The sequence below is a fragment of the Cervus canadensis genome, chromosome 4, assembly GCF_019320065.1.
Source record: "Cervus canadensis isolate Bull #8, Minnesota chromosome 4, ASM1932006v1, whole genome shotgun sequence".
In the NCBI taxonomy this organism is placed as follows: Eukaryota; Metazoa; Chordata; class Mammalia; order Artiodactyla; family Cervidae; genus Cervus; species Cervus canadensis.
In genome coordinates this window covers 6,973,433-6,986,996 of record NC_057389.1, presented here as the reverse complement: position 1 = coordinate 6,986,996, position 13,564 = coordinate 6,973,433, and positions in this window count along the sequence as shown.

Here is a 13,564-nt window from a genome sequence, read left to right as displayed (position 1 = left end):
AAGACCTAGCCTGGCAAAATGTAGAAAATGCTACAGTTTAGATATATGAACAGAAAGGGAAAAAGAAAAATAACAATATTTCACAAGTTGACTAGCCATCCAAAACTCAAAAATATCAAAATCTAAGTTTCAGAAGTAAACAATGACTGTCTTTCATTTATTCTTCTTCTAATTTAGATGGATTTTTATTATTGGCTTCACTTTAGTAAATCAATGTTAGTAGTTCTCAATAAAGTAAGACTGAGTCCTAAGAGAACATAGATTTTTAAAATAAATTTTTATAAATTTTGCCATAAAGCCTAATGATTTTAATGTCTAGTAGGAACTAAGTTTCTATTTTCTATTTGCCAAGCAGATTTAAAAAAAGAGAATTAATATAATGGAAGCCAAGCATTCATTTCTGACATTTTTAATTTGGTTGCTTTGATTCATTTTTTTAAAATTGGTTTTCCTTATTTCACATACCCACAGAAAGATTTGAAGACACATATTCATGACCTAACAATATTAATTTAACTTTTGTTTTACAATGTTTATATTTTTGGTTTCATTCTATTTATAATTCTGTCTAAAAAGACTGAGGCTTTCATCTAGACACTTGTAGTATCCAGGTCAAATATCTTAACAGTATTCTGAAGATGGGATTTTGTATTTTAAAATATTTACATAAAAGCTTCTCATTACAGGCAAAACACATGGTTCATTTTATACACAACAAAGGCTCACTAGATCTATATTCATAAACAATTGCAAATTAAAAGTGGAAAAGAAACATTTTAATGAGTTTAGTTACAAAGCTGTAATAACTAAAATAATAAATGTTTCCTTGTTTCTACTCATTTTTCTTTTTAATAATTTTTAATTATAAGGATGTTGATTTTTAAAAAGTGACAAACTTTTCCATGTGTGCTTTCTGTTAAAAATCAGGAATATTTTTTATATATAAGGAATGTTTCATTATGTAAACACAGAACCTAAAAAGGGAGCTAAATATTTAATTAAAGACTAATTCCACCACATATTACACAAGTCTTCTGCTGTCTTTTGTCCAAGTCTCAATATCTATCTATGTATATATTCATTTACCTATCTACTGAGTAAAGTTGATCTTAGTATTTATAGAGTATATTTATCTGTAAATTGATAAATATAAAATTGAGAGTTCCTAGAAAGCAAAAGATTGGATAAAAGCATACGCCTACAACATAATGTGATTTGTAGATGCAGAAGAATTTTGAAAAGCTTCAGATTTATTAAGTGGAATTTAAGGAACAGCAAAGAAGTCATCCAGTTTTCCCACTCCATCACTCTAATCTGATGTTTCATTAAGGGAAAGATAATCACACTGAAAACTAAGGAAGGAGTTGAGGGAAAAAAAAATATCTTGTAAGTTCAATACCTGGCAATGCAAATTTATGGAATAGAAATTAGCAAAACTGTAATATATTTATTCATTCAAAACATTATTTTCCAATAAAATATACATATTTTAGCTTAAAAAGTTACCTACCATAAAGCAAAATAAAAGATTTTTAAATGAGACCAAAGAAAAATGATAGAAAAATACAATGAATCAATGAACAAACATTTGGTCATTAAAAAATTGGTACTACTATATATTCACTAGTGCTGGTTCAAAAATAAGGGTCAAATCTGGTTAGCAGTCAATACTAACTGAACGTTCTATAGCCAACACTATAGAATGTAATAGGATCATTTATTACTAAAAGTGAAAGTGAAAGTTATTCGGGCGTGTCCGACTCTTTGTGACCCCTTGCACTATATGGTCCATGGACTTCCCCAGGCCGGAATACTGAAGTGCATAGCCTTTCCCTTCTCCAGGGGATTTTCCTAACTCAGGGATGGAACCCAGGCCTCTCACATTGCAGGCTAATTCTGCACCAGCTGAGACACAAGGGAAGCCCATTTATTACTAATGCACCTGTTAATTAACAATAGACAAGAATCTCTATGTTCCAAGATCCTTAATAGATTCTTTGATCCATAGTTAAAACATCTAGAACCATATCTTAAGAAAATAATGAGAAATGTGAAATGATACTAACATTTTAAAACTCTTTATCAATTTGTCCTTTGTCATAGTAAAATATTGGATAAAATGTTACATTTCACAAAGAGAAAAAGGGCTAAATGTACTTTGGCTTAGCCACATGATGCAACACAATGAGAACATATTGATACATAAAGTACCAAAAGGTTTAAAACAAAAAAAGTGAAAAATATACTGTTCAGAACCCCATGATTCCCGCTAGCTAAAGTGATTCACTTGAATGACTCAAGACAACTCCATGAGTTGTGTAAAGTTCATTACAAGGATACAATGATGCAACAGCAAAAACAATATTGCATTACCTTGCTATGACTGTGATAACAAAATGCTGTAAACTAGGTGACTTAAACAACAGAAATGTATTTTCTCGCAGCTATGGAAGTCGGAAGTCCAAGATCAAAGTGCAGCCAAAGTTTGTTTTTCCTGGTCTCTTTCATTGCCTTGCCAATGGCTATGTTCTCCAGGTGCCCACATGGAGCTATTTTCCCTGTGTGCACGCAGCCCTAGTGTCTATTTTACTTCTTACGTCCTTACATTGGCCTTACTGGATTAGGATTCATTCCCATAACCTTAATTAATATGAGTTACACCTTTAAAGGCTCGTCTGGATCATTTCATGAACAGAGGAGCCTGGTGGGCTACAGTCTGTGGGGCCACGAAGAGTTGGACACACACACTCACTCACACACACTCACACACACACACACACACACACACATGCCTTCAGGTGCAGCCATATTCTGTGGTACTGAGCGTTAGGATGTTAACATGTAAATTATGAGGGAGATGATTCAGCTCATAAAACACACATGCTAGGTGAAGGTTTGAGAGGATAGGCACGAGCTTTTTCTTCACATAGCTCACACGGATTCACTTTTCCCTCCAGTTGTAAATCATCCCACTGGGGAAGCCCCCTTGGCTCTTAGCATGCTGAGTTTTTAAGAGACCCGAGAACACAGCTATGTGTGAACACCAAACCAGGTACCGGTTGCTTATCATGACTCTTATGTGTATTTTCAACAATGCTCAGAGCCTGGTACATCCTGGTCCACTGCTTTAGATACACAGAAACACATCCTCATCGGTGATTTTGTGAACATTCCAGAACTTTCTTTCTCAGCGTTCAGCCAAGGGTCTCTACCATGGTTTTAGACATTACCACTGATAGGCAGGAACTGGACAAAGACAGACCTGCTCTCACATAATGTACAGGGTTTATTTTTTTTTAATCTTAAATATAGAAAAGAGCTTTAAAATAGAGGATTAGAGAGAAGATTTAAATTTTATAAAATATCCACAAGGTTCTCTATGGATGGTAAGATGATTTTTATGCTGCTATAATGTACTATCTAAATTTTGCAAACAGGAGATAAGTGACTGCTTATTCAGAAAATATTTACTTTTAAAATATTGAGTAAACATTCAAAAATGGTAAAATGTTAACATTCAATACCAAACTTCATAGATGTTCTTTTTCTAGTCTTTACCTGTGTTTAAGGAATCTAGTGTCTTTCTCTTCCTTACAAGTCCCTTCATCATTTTTTTTCCCCTTGACCTTTATCTGTATGGGTCCCAAGCTGATGCCTGGTCCTACCTGTTTTCAACCTTCCCCTTTCATGTAAATCACAATCATGAGTAGCAACCGGTCTTATTTTCTTGATTTACATGAAGAGTTTTACCTTCCCTAAAATGACTATTCTCACTAACGTATCAGTATGCCTGAATCTGATATAAAAACTATTTTTTGAGTGAGAAACATTATATGGAAACATGAATGTAATCAGAAGAGATAATTATTTGCTGCCCTATAGAAATGTACATTGAAGCGTACTTATTTGAGGAGGTGTGCGGACTCCAGGCTTGTTTCTGCCACTTACCCTGTCCTAGCGAGGTGTAAATCATTGAGAAAAATAGAGCTGGTTTTGCCTCCTCTATTTCCTGTTATTTCAACAAGGACTGACTCTTAAAAGAGGAGACAGGGAGAAAAGTGAATCCGCTCTCTTGACAGCGCCTGTGAATTGATTTGGCAATCAGGAAAGTCTGCTGCTTTTACTGAACTGGGTCTAGAAAAGTGTGGCGTTGCCACAGTGTTAAAGGACTTTCACAATCACACAATGCCTGTGTGCTAATGGAGGGACCCTTCAAGACAACACAGAGGTCAGTACAGGACCCCTCCTTTGCCTGTCCATCCCCTTCACTCTCAATACACATGGAGTGCTCCGGTCTTGACAGATCTCTGTTCTCTGTGTCTTTCATCCTTCTCTCAGTTCTATGGTTTGTACTATGTTGTCTAGATTCCTTAGAATTCACTGGGTGCATTCCCAAGTAAGGCCAGATGTTCTTTTCTCCCTACAGATTTCTTCAGTATCTCCCATCCCTTGTCCCAGTGAAGATCATCTTTGTGCACTCTTAGAAGGCACTGTTCTACTGTAGCATTAACGCATTGCAAATCTATGTAGTTCAGCTCCTAATAATTACTCGAGGTCCAGGACCTTGTTTTAGTATTTCCCTGTCTCCAATGCCCAACACGGAGTCGGCTGTATACACTATGTGCTGTAAGATGTTAGTTACTCCATGAATGTATGGAAGCAGGTTTATTTATAAACATTCCATCATGACAACTAACAGATGTCAAACAATAAGCAAATAAGGATTCTGATGTCAGGACCAGATGAGACAAAGGAGGCTTCTGAACGTCCCTCTTCCCATGGATATACTGAAAGTACAGCTACCAACAGAGCAGTTCCTTCTGAGAGAAAGCCCGGAGAACAGCTGAGTGCCTCCCCGACACTGAGCAAAAGAGAGAACATCCACACTGAAATGAGTGGGAAAGGCTGAAACACACTCTTGCCATAAACCCTAACCCTGGCACAGCACAGGCACAATCAGGAGGGGAACGCCAACTCCCAGCTGACCTCAGAGGGTTGAAGGGTCTGGACCACACATCCACTACCTGAACTTTTAAGAATCCCACCCGAGAAATAGGGTCCCAAACCATCGGCTCTAAAAGCCAACAGGGCTTATATTCTGAGCCCCACAGAAGCAGCTCTTAATGGACGGACACGTAAGTACCCACCATGGCAATTCCTACTTGTGCTTAGGAAAGAAGGAGCAGACACTAATGGCCACTCCCCACTTTTTATTCATGAAAGTGGTTTGACTGCATGCTTTATCAAGTGTGGCCTGAGGTTCCAGCTTCCAAAGGCTGACTGATTCTCTCTAGCATCCTAGAGAGCTGATGGGCGCTGCCTCTGCCTTCTCTCTTTGGCTCATATGACAATAAAACCAAGATACTAGTGTCTCCCTGGAAAAAGCTTGCCCACACATCTAGAACCCTAACCCCTTTTTTCCCCCTTTAGAATATTTTATTTGAAAGCTTTACACAAATTCATTAAAATATATGTTAAATATTCCTCAATTTTACTTTTTAATATGCTATAATTTGTTAATAATTTCATAATATATTTTGTACTATGCCCTATATACATGGCCTCCTATCCCCTCCAGTTTACTGAGTGTGCAACAAAAGTAGTGTTTTTCATGTTCATGTGCTATAATGTAAAAGAGGTTGGGAAGCACTGTTTCAGGAGGGAACTGGGAGGACATTGTGCATAAGTGCTAAGTCACTTCAGTCGTGCCTGACTCTTTGCGACCCTATGGACTGTAGCCCACCAGGTTCCTCTGTCCCTAGGGATTCTCCAGGCAAGAATTCTGGAAGGGGGTTGCCAGGGGATCTTCTCAACCCAGCGATCAAACCCATGTCTCTTATGATTCCTGCATTGGCAGATGGGTTCTTTACCACTAATGCCACATGGGAAGCCTGGGAGAACATTATGCTAGGTGAAACGTGCCAGACACAGAAAGAAAAATACTGCACTATCTCACTTAAATGTGAAATCTAAATAAGTGAAACTCACATAAGCACAGAATTGAATGATGGTTGTTAGGGGTTGAGGGGTAGGAAAAATAGAGAGATGCTGGTCATAGAGCAAAAAATGTCATTATGCAAGACAAGTTTAGGAAATCTAATGCACAGTATGGGGACTATGTTGCAGAGAAGAACCAATCCTGATTCCACGCTGGAACTGTTTCTTTGACTTGCTTTTTGTTGCTATTATTACAGTTATACATAATGGCCTGTCTCAGAGGACTCTGCCTCTCTGCCTGACTGTTAGACTAACATGCCTTTTTCAGCTCACAGGGAAATAATCTGACCCTGCCCACCTATGAAAAGAGATTAATGCCCCTTCTAAAAACTGGCCATTCCCAGAGATGGAGATGTTTGGCAAGACTGATGGCCCTTTTTGCTTTATTTCCTCACCACCTCTCCCTCTTTATTCTACCTTTTGGCTTTAGTTCTTTGTCTCCCCCAACCTCTGCATTCTGTAAAAGAAGCTGGCATCCAGGCACTGACAAGATAGATATTTAGAGACATCAGTCTGCCATCTTTTCGGTCTGCTGGCTTTCCCAATAAAGTCATATCCCTTGCCTCAATGTCTCATCTCTAGGATTCATTGACCTGTCCTGAGGTGAGCAGAGCAACTATAATGAAAGAATACTGGAGGAGATACAGGGTCTCTAGATATCCATGAGGGATTGGTTCCAGGACCCTCTTAGAAAGTAAACTTTGAGGATGCTCAAGTTCCTCATACAAAATGGCATAGTAATGCATATAATCAGTGCACATTTTCCTGTATATATATATATATATACATATATATATATATATATATATAGGCTTTAATGTTTTTATTTTGCAAACGTGGAAAATAATCACATGTTTTGTATATGTGTGGAAGTGAACCACATGTTTTGTTTTATAGTTTCCACTCTTACTTAATACACATTGGCCAGTGTTCACATGGGCTTCCTTCATCTCCCCTTTATTTCTATTATTGATCAACTTTCTCTGCATATGTGTTTTCCTGAAACAGCACCCCAGCCTTTACAGTTGGCAACCAAGGCTCCAACTTCAAAATCACCTAGCTCTGAAAGGCACGGAGGCTTACATTCACAAGTCCTGTGGGACATTATCAAACAAAGAAGCAGTTGTTAGCAGGTACAGAACAACCCGCATAGGTATATGCCAGGAATTAGCACTAAAGGAGCAGGCAAAACTTCCATATTCCAGTTTCTCCCTAGAAAGGGCTTATTTTCCAAGCTTAATGACTACATTTCTGATCTGTCTGCATCTAGGTGCTGACTGCAGCTTTCCCCTTTGGGCCACTAGCCGATCTTGGCACAGTTCAACTACCAGGAGTTACTAAGAAAAAGGATGCTTGGACAACCAAAAGATTTGAGAAATAACTAGGAGTTTGAACTGGGTCAACTAACAAGGACCGTTTCCTGTAAGATACCAATCTGTCAGGATTGAGAATGGTGGCTTTTTCATGTGATGCAGAGAAACAGAGAGCCATGGAAAATGAAGGAACTGGGGAATACAAGGCACGAAATCACTCCGCAGAAGCGACCCTTAATGAACTGGGGATTAAGTGGCTTACATTGTGAAGCAGAGTGCTCCCGATGTCAGCAAACAAGGAGGCCACAATCCTTGGAGACTGCAGCCCAGCAGTGCGAGCTGCTGAGTGCGGAGGGAGCTCAGAAAGGAGAAGAATGCCCGCTTTTCAGCAGGCACCGGAGGGCGTCCACTCCCCTGAGCCCTGAGGCAAGGAAGCCCGGGATGTGAAAACACAGGACGCTAGCCCCAGAGCTGAGCTGCGTGTGAAAAGAAGGACTTCAGTGAGCCAGACTCTTGCATCTCCCTTACACAGAAAACCACTAAATTCCTTAACTTAGGTTATCTGGTTTTCTTTAATTAACAATAATCTTTTGATGTTCAGACTACCTGTTTATACTGGTCTAAAGTGTCACTGTACTTTGGACCGGATAGATATCCCATCCAATAGCGGCAGCAGAAAAAAAAAAAAAAAAAAAATATATATATATATATATATACATATATATATATATATATATTAAGTATGTATGAAGCAGGATGATATGTTAGGCCACAAAATACGTCAGAAAATTTAAAAACATTGAAATCCCATCAGACACATTTCTGCCCACATGTTCATAGCATGAAACTAGAAGTCAAATACAAGAAGGCAAACAGAAAATTCACAAAATGTGTAATTTAAATAGCATGTTCCTGAACAACTAACAGGTCAAAGAAAAAAAAAATCGAAAAATACCATTAGACAAATTAAATTGGAAACTCAACATACCAAAAATTACTTTATGCAGCAAAAGTATACAATAGTTCTAAGAGGAAAGAAAAAGGAAAGGTGACAACAAACAGCTTGTTTAAGAAACAAGAACGACGGGCTTGCCTTGGGCTCAGTGGTAGAGAATCTGTCTGCCAGAGCAGGGGATGCAGGTTTGAGCCCTGATCCAGGGAGGTCCCACATGCTGCGGAGCAGCTAAGCTGGTGCGCCCCAAACTGAGCCTGTGCTAGAAAGCCCAGGATTCACGGCCTCCGGAGCTTCAGCGCCTGCAACCTGCAACCTGTGCTCGGGAACAAGAGAAGTCACAGCAACGAGAAGCCCACACACACAGCCAGAGAGGTGCCCACATAGCAACAGAGACCCAGCCCAGCCAAAATAAATACATAAGTAAAATTATTTTTTAAATGAAATTAGAAAGGGCATTCTTAACCCAAAATAAGAGAGTAGGGAATAACAAAGATCAAATGCAAAAAGAAATGAAATGGAGACAAGGAAATCAATAGAAAAGGTTAACAAACCTAAGAGGTGTTATTTATTTTTTTCCCCTAAAAGATAATTCTAATAGGCAAAACTTTAGATTTACCAGGGCAGGGGGTGGGGGGCGGGGAGGGGAGTGGGGTGGGAGAAATCTTAAATTAATAAAATTTTAAATGAAAGAGGACCTTATATGAAAACTGCAGAAATGCCAAGGTTCCTAAAGAAAACTATGGACAATGACATGACTTGCCTTAAGATTGGATAACCTAGAAGAACTGGATAAATTCTTTGAAATGTACAACTAAGGAGACTGAATGATGAAGAAATAGAAAATTTGAAAAGAAGAATGAAAGTAGAGAGATTGAATCAGTAAACAAAATTTCCCAACCAAGAAAAGCACAGGATCAGATGGACTCACTAGTGAGTAAACTGAATTAAAAAAAAAAAAAACTGATATCAATCCTCTTCACAGATTCCCAAAAAAGTAGAAAAATAGAAGTGGGAACACTTCCAAACTCGTTTCATGAGGCCAACATTATACTAACGCTAAAGCCAGCCAAGGACACTACAAGACAGACACGATTACAGTCCAATATCCTAGATGGACACTGATGCAACATTCTTCAACAAGATATTAGCAAACAAAATAAACAATGAATTAAAATGATCATACACCATGATCAAGTGGAGTTTATTTCAGGGAAGCAAAATGGTTCACAACCCACAAATCAGTAATTGTGACATACCGCTTTAACAAAATGTAGGAAAATAATCATATAATCTGACTAAATACAGGGGAAAAAAAAAAAAACTTTTGACAGTATTCAATATCCTTTTATGATAAAAAAAAATCTTAGAGTGAGTACAGAGGGAACAAAGTTCAGTGTAGTAAAGAACATATATGATAAGCCTAGAGCTAACAGCACATACAACAGTAAAACAATAAACACTTTTCTTATAAACTCAAGACAAGACAAGGATGTCCACTCTAACAACTTTTAATCAGCATAGTACTGAAAGATCTAGTCAAGCATATAGGCAAGAAAAAAAATAAAAAACAGCCAAAGAGGAAGGAGAAAGCAAAAGCTTTTGCATATGACATGATCCTTTACATTGAAAACTAGACTCCACCAAAACCTGTTATAACTAATAAATGAATTCAGTAAAGTTGCAGTATACAAAATCACCTTGTAAAAATCAGCTGTGTTTCTATTCACTAACAATAAACCATCTAAAACTGAAATTGTAAAAGCAATCTCATTTATAACAATTTCAAAAAAATAAATACTTAGTAATAAATTTAATCAAGGAGGCCAAAGATCTAAACACAGAAAGCTATAAAATACTGATGAGCGTAGCTGAAGAAAATACATACAAATGAAAAGATTTGTTCAGGGGGTTGTAAGAATTAATACTGTCAAAAGTCCATACTACCCAAAATGATCTGCAGGCGAAATGTAATTTCTGCCAAAATTCCAAACTCATTTTCATGGAATAACTAATTCTGAAGTTAATATGAACTACAGAGAACCTTGAATACCAAAAGCAGTCCTGAGAAAGAAGAACAAAGTTGGAGGTATCACATGTCTTGATTTTAAACTGTATTACCAAGCAATAATAAATAAAACAGTATGGTACTAACATTAAATAGATATTTATAATAAAGCAATGGAATAGAATAAAAAGCCTAGAAATTTACCTATGGAAATATATTCAATTAGTTTTAGACAAAGGAGTCAAAAACATATAATGGGGAAAAGATAACCTCTTTATTAAATGGTGCTGGGAAAACTAGACAACCACATGCAAAGAACTAAGTTGGTTTCCTATCTTACATGTGAAAATGAACTCAATATGGATTAAAGGCTTGATTGTAAGACATGAGGGCATACCTGCTAAATTGCTTCATTTGTGTCTGACTCTTAGCAAACCAATGGACTGTAGCCTGAGAGGGTCCTCTGCCCATGGGATTCTCCAGGCAAGAATACTGGAGTAGGTTTCCACGCTCTCCTCCAGGGGATCTTCCCAACCCAGGGATTAAACCCACGTCTCCCGTAGTTTCTGCATTGCAAGTGGATTCTTTAACCATAGAGCCACTGGGAAAGCCCCTGAATTTAAGACATAAAGCCATAAATAGTGAAAGTCGCTCAGGCATGTCCAACTCTTTGCGACCCATGGCCTATACAGTCCATTGAATTCTCCAGGTTAGAATACTGGAGTGGGTAGATTTTTTCTTCTCCAGGGGATCTTCCCATTCAGGGGATCAAACCCAGGTCTCCCACACTGCAGGCAGATTCTTTATCAGCTCAGCCACAAGGGAAGCCCAAAGCCATAAATATAAAACCCCTCAAAAGAAACATGCAGGGTAAGTTCTGTGACCTTCTTCTTGGCAATGATTTTTTGCATTTCCCATGAAGAAAAGTCAACACATGAAATTATAAACAAATGATATCATCAAACTAAAATGCTTCTACACAGTGAAGAAAATCATTAATAACATTAAAGACAATCTAAGGAATGAGGGGAAATATTTGCAAGTAAGATATTGACAAGCCATCAGAATATCTGGTTTTGAAAAATCAGTGGGACTTGCATTCAGTAGAACCAGAGGTTGGAGACTCAGCTCTTAAAAGGTGCACACAAAGTCTCACACACTCTGAGATGCAGGGCAGAAGCAATAATTTGAAAGAGCCTGGGTCAGACACTCCTGCTGATCTTGAGAGCTTCCTAGAGAGGCAGGAGGAAATTAGAGTCACTCTGGGGACAAAGAAGCTGGTGACAGCCATACACGGGAGCTCAATGCACCATGAGGACACTGGTGCTGGCAAGCACCCTGTTTGAATCTTCTTTCTACATTATTCGTCCTGGACATGGCTGTCTCCTACTTGCAGCTGGCAGTCCCTACATTAGACATGACCTAGCAATCGCTGGGTCAGGGACCAGTCACACCTTCCAGCACTTCTGCAGCAGTTGTTCCCACCAAAACAAAGGCTCACATAACTCATAAAAGGGAAGCCCTAGAACATACAACTCTAGTGAACAGAAGGAATCGGAATAGAAATAATTGATATGGAGGCTAAAAACAAAATAGAAATATCGTTGAAATGAAAAGCCAACTCTTTAAAAACTCAACAACTGATAAACCATTAGCCAGGCTCATCAAACAAAGAGAGAGGGCTCAAATGAAATAAAAAGAAATTAAAACTGATGACACAGAAGTGGATCATAAGAGACTATTACAAACAATCATATGTCAATAAAATGGACAACCTAGAAGAACTGGGCAAATTCCTAGAAATGTACAATCTCCCACAATGAATCAGGAAAAAATAGAAAATATGAAAAGGCCAATTACCTGTAATGAAATCAATAATGAAGAAAAAAACTCCCAACAAACAGAAGTTCAGAAGCAATTGTATCCTTGGTGAATTCTACAAAATGTTTAAAGAGTAGTTAAGTTTATCATTCTCAAGTTATTAAAAAAACAGTACAGGAAGCATCATTTCCAAACTCATTCCATGACTGCAGCATCACCCAGATTCTAAACTGGAAAAAGTGACCATGAAAAAAGAAAATTATGGGGCAAATTATTGATGAACAGAGAAACAATTATCCATAACAATTATCCAACATTATCCATAACAATTATCCATAACAAAATATTAGCAAACCAAATCCAACAATACATTAAAAGGACCATATACCATGATAAAATGCGATTTAATCTGAAAGATTCACATATTGATCAGTGGAAAAACAAAAATCAATGTGATAACCACATTAACAAGTTGAAGAATTAAAATCATATAAGCCACTGAATAGTTGTAGTAAAAACTTTTGACAAAATTTATGATTAATGTATATTAAAAAAATTTTTTTCCCACAAACTGGGTACAGAGGAAACATAATCAACATAATAAAGGACATATATGACAAGCCTACCACAATATTACATTTAATGGTGAAAAACTGAAAGCATTTCCTCTAAAATAAGAATAGGACAACAAGACTTACTTTCACCAGTCTTATTCAACATGGTACTAGGAGTTGTAGCCACAGCAATCAGATAAGAAAAAAGGAATATAAGTTGGAAAGGAAGGAGTAAAACTACCATTATTTGTATATGATGTTATACCATATCTAGAAAATTCTAAAGAGGCCACTCAAAATTATTAGTACTCACCAATGAATTTGTAATATTGCAGGATGCAAAATTAATATACACAAATACCTTTCATTTCTATACACTAATGGCATACTATTTAAAAGAAAATTTAGGAAGACAATCCCACTTAAAATCACATAATTAAGAATAAAGAGTCTAGGAATAAATCTAACTAAGTTGCTAAAAGATCTGCACTCAGAAAAGTTTAAGACACTGATAAAAGAAATTGAAGACAACAAAATAAATGGAAAGATACATTGTGTTCATGGATTGGAAGAATTAATACTGTTAAAATGACCATGCTACCCAAGACAATCTACAGATTCAACTTCTATCAAAATATGACATTTTTTCACAGAACTAAAACTAATAATTCTAAAATTTGTATGGAGATACAAAAGACTCAAACTGCCAAAATAACCTTGAGGAAAAAAAAAAAAGAACAAATCTGGATTTCTTATGTACCTTCATTTCAAAATATACTACAAAGCTACAATAGCCAAAATAATATGGTACTGGCTCAAAAACGAACACAGAGATCAGTGGAACAGAAAAGAGCACCCAGAAATGAGCTTACACTTACATGGTCAATTGACTGATGATGAAGAAGTGAACAACACACAA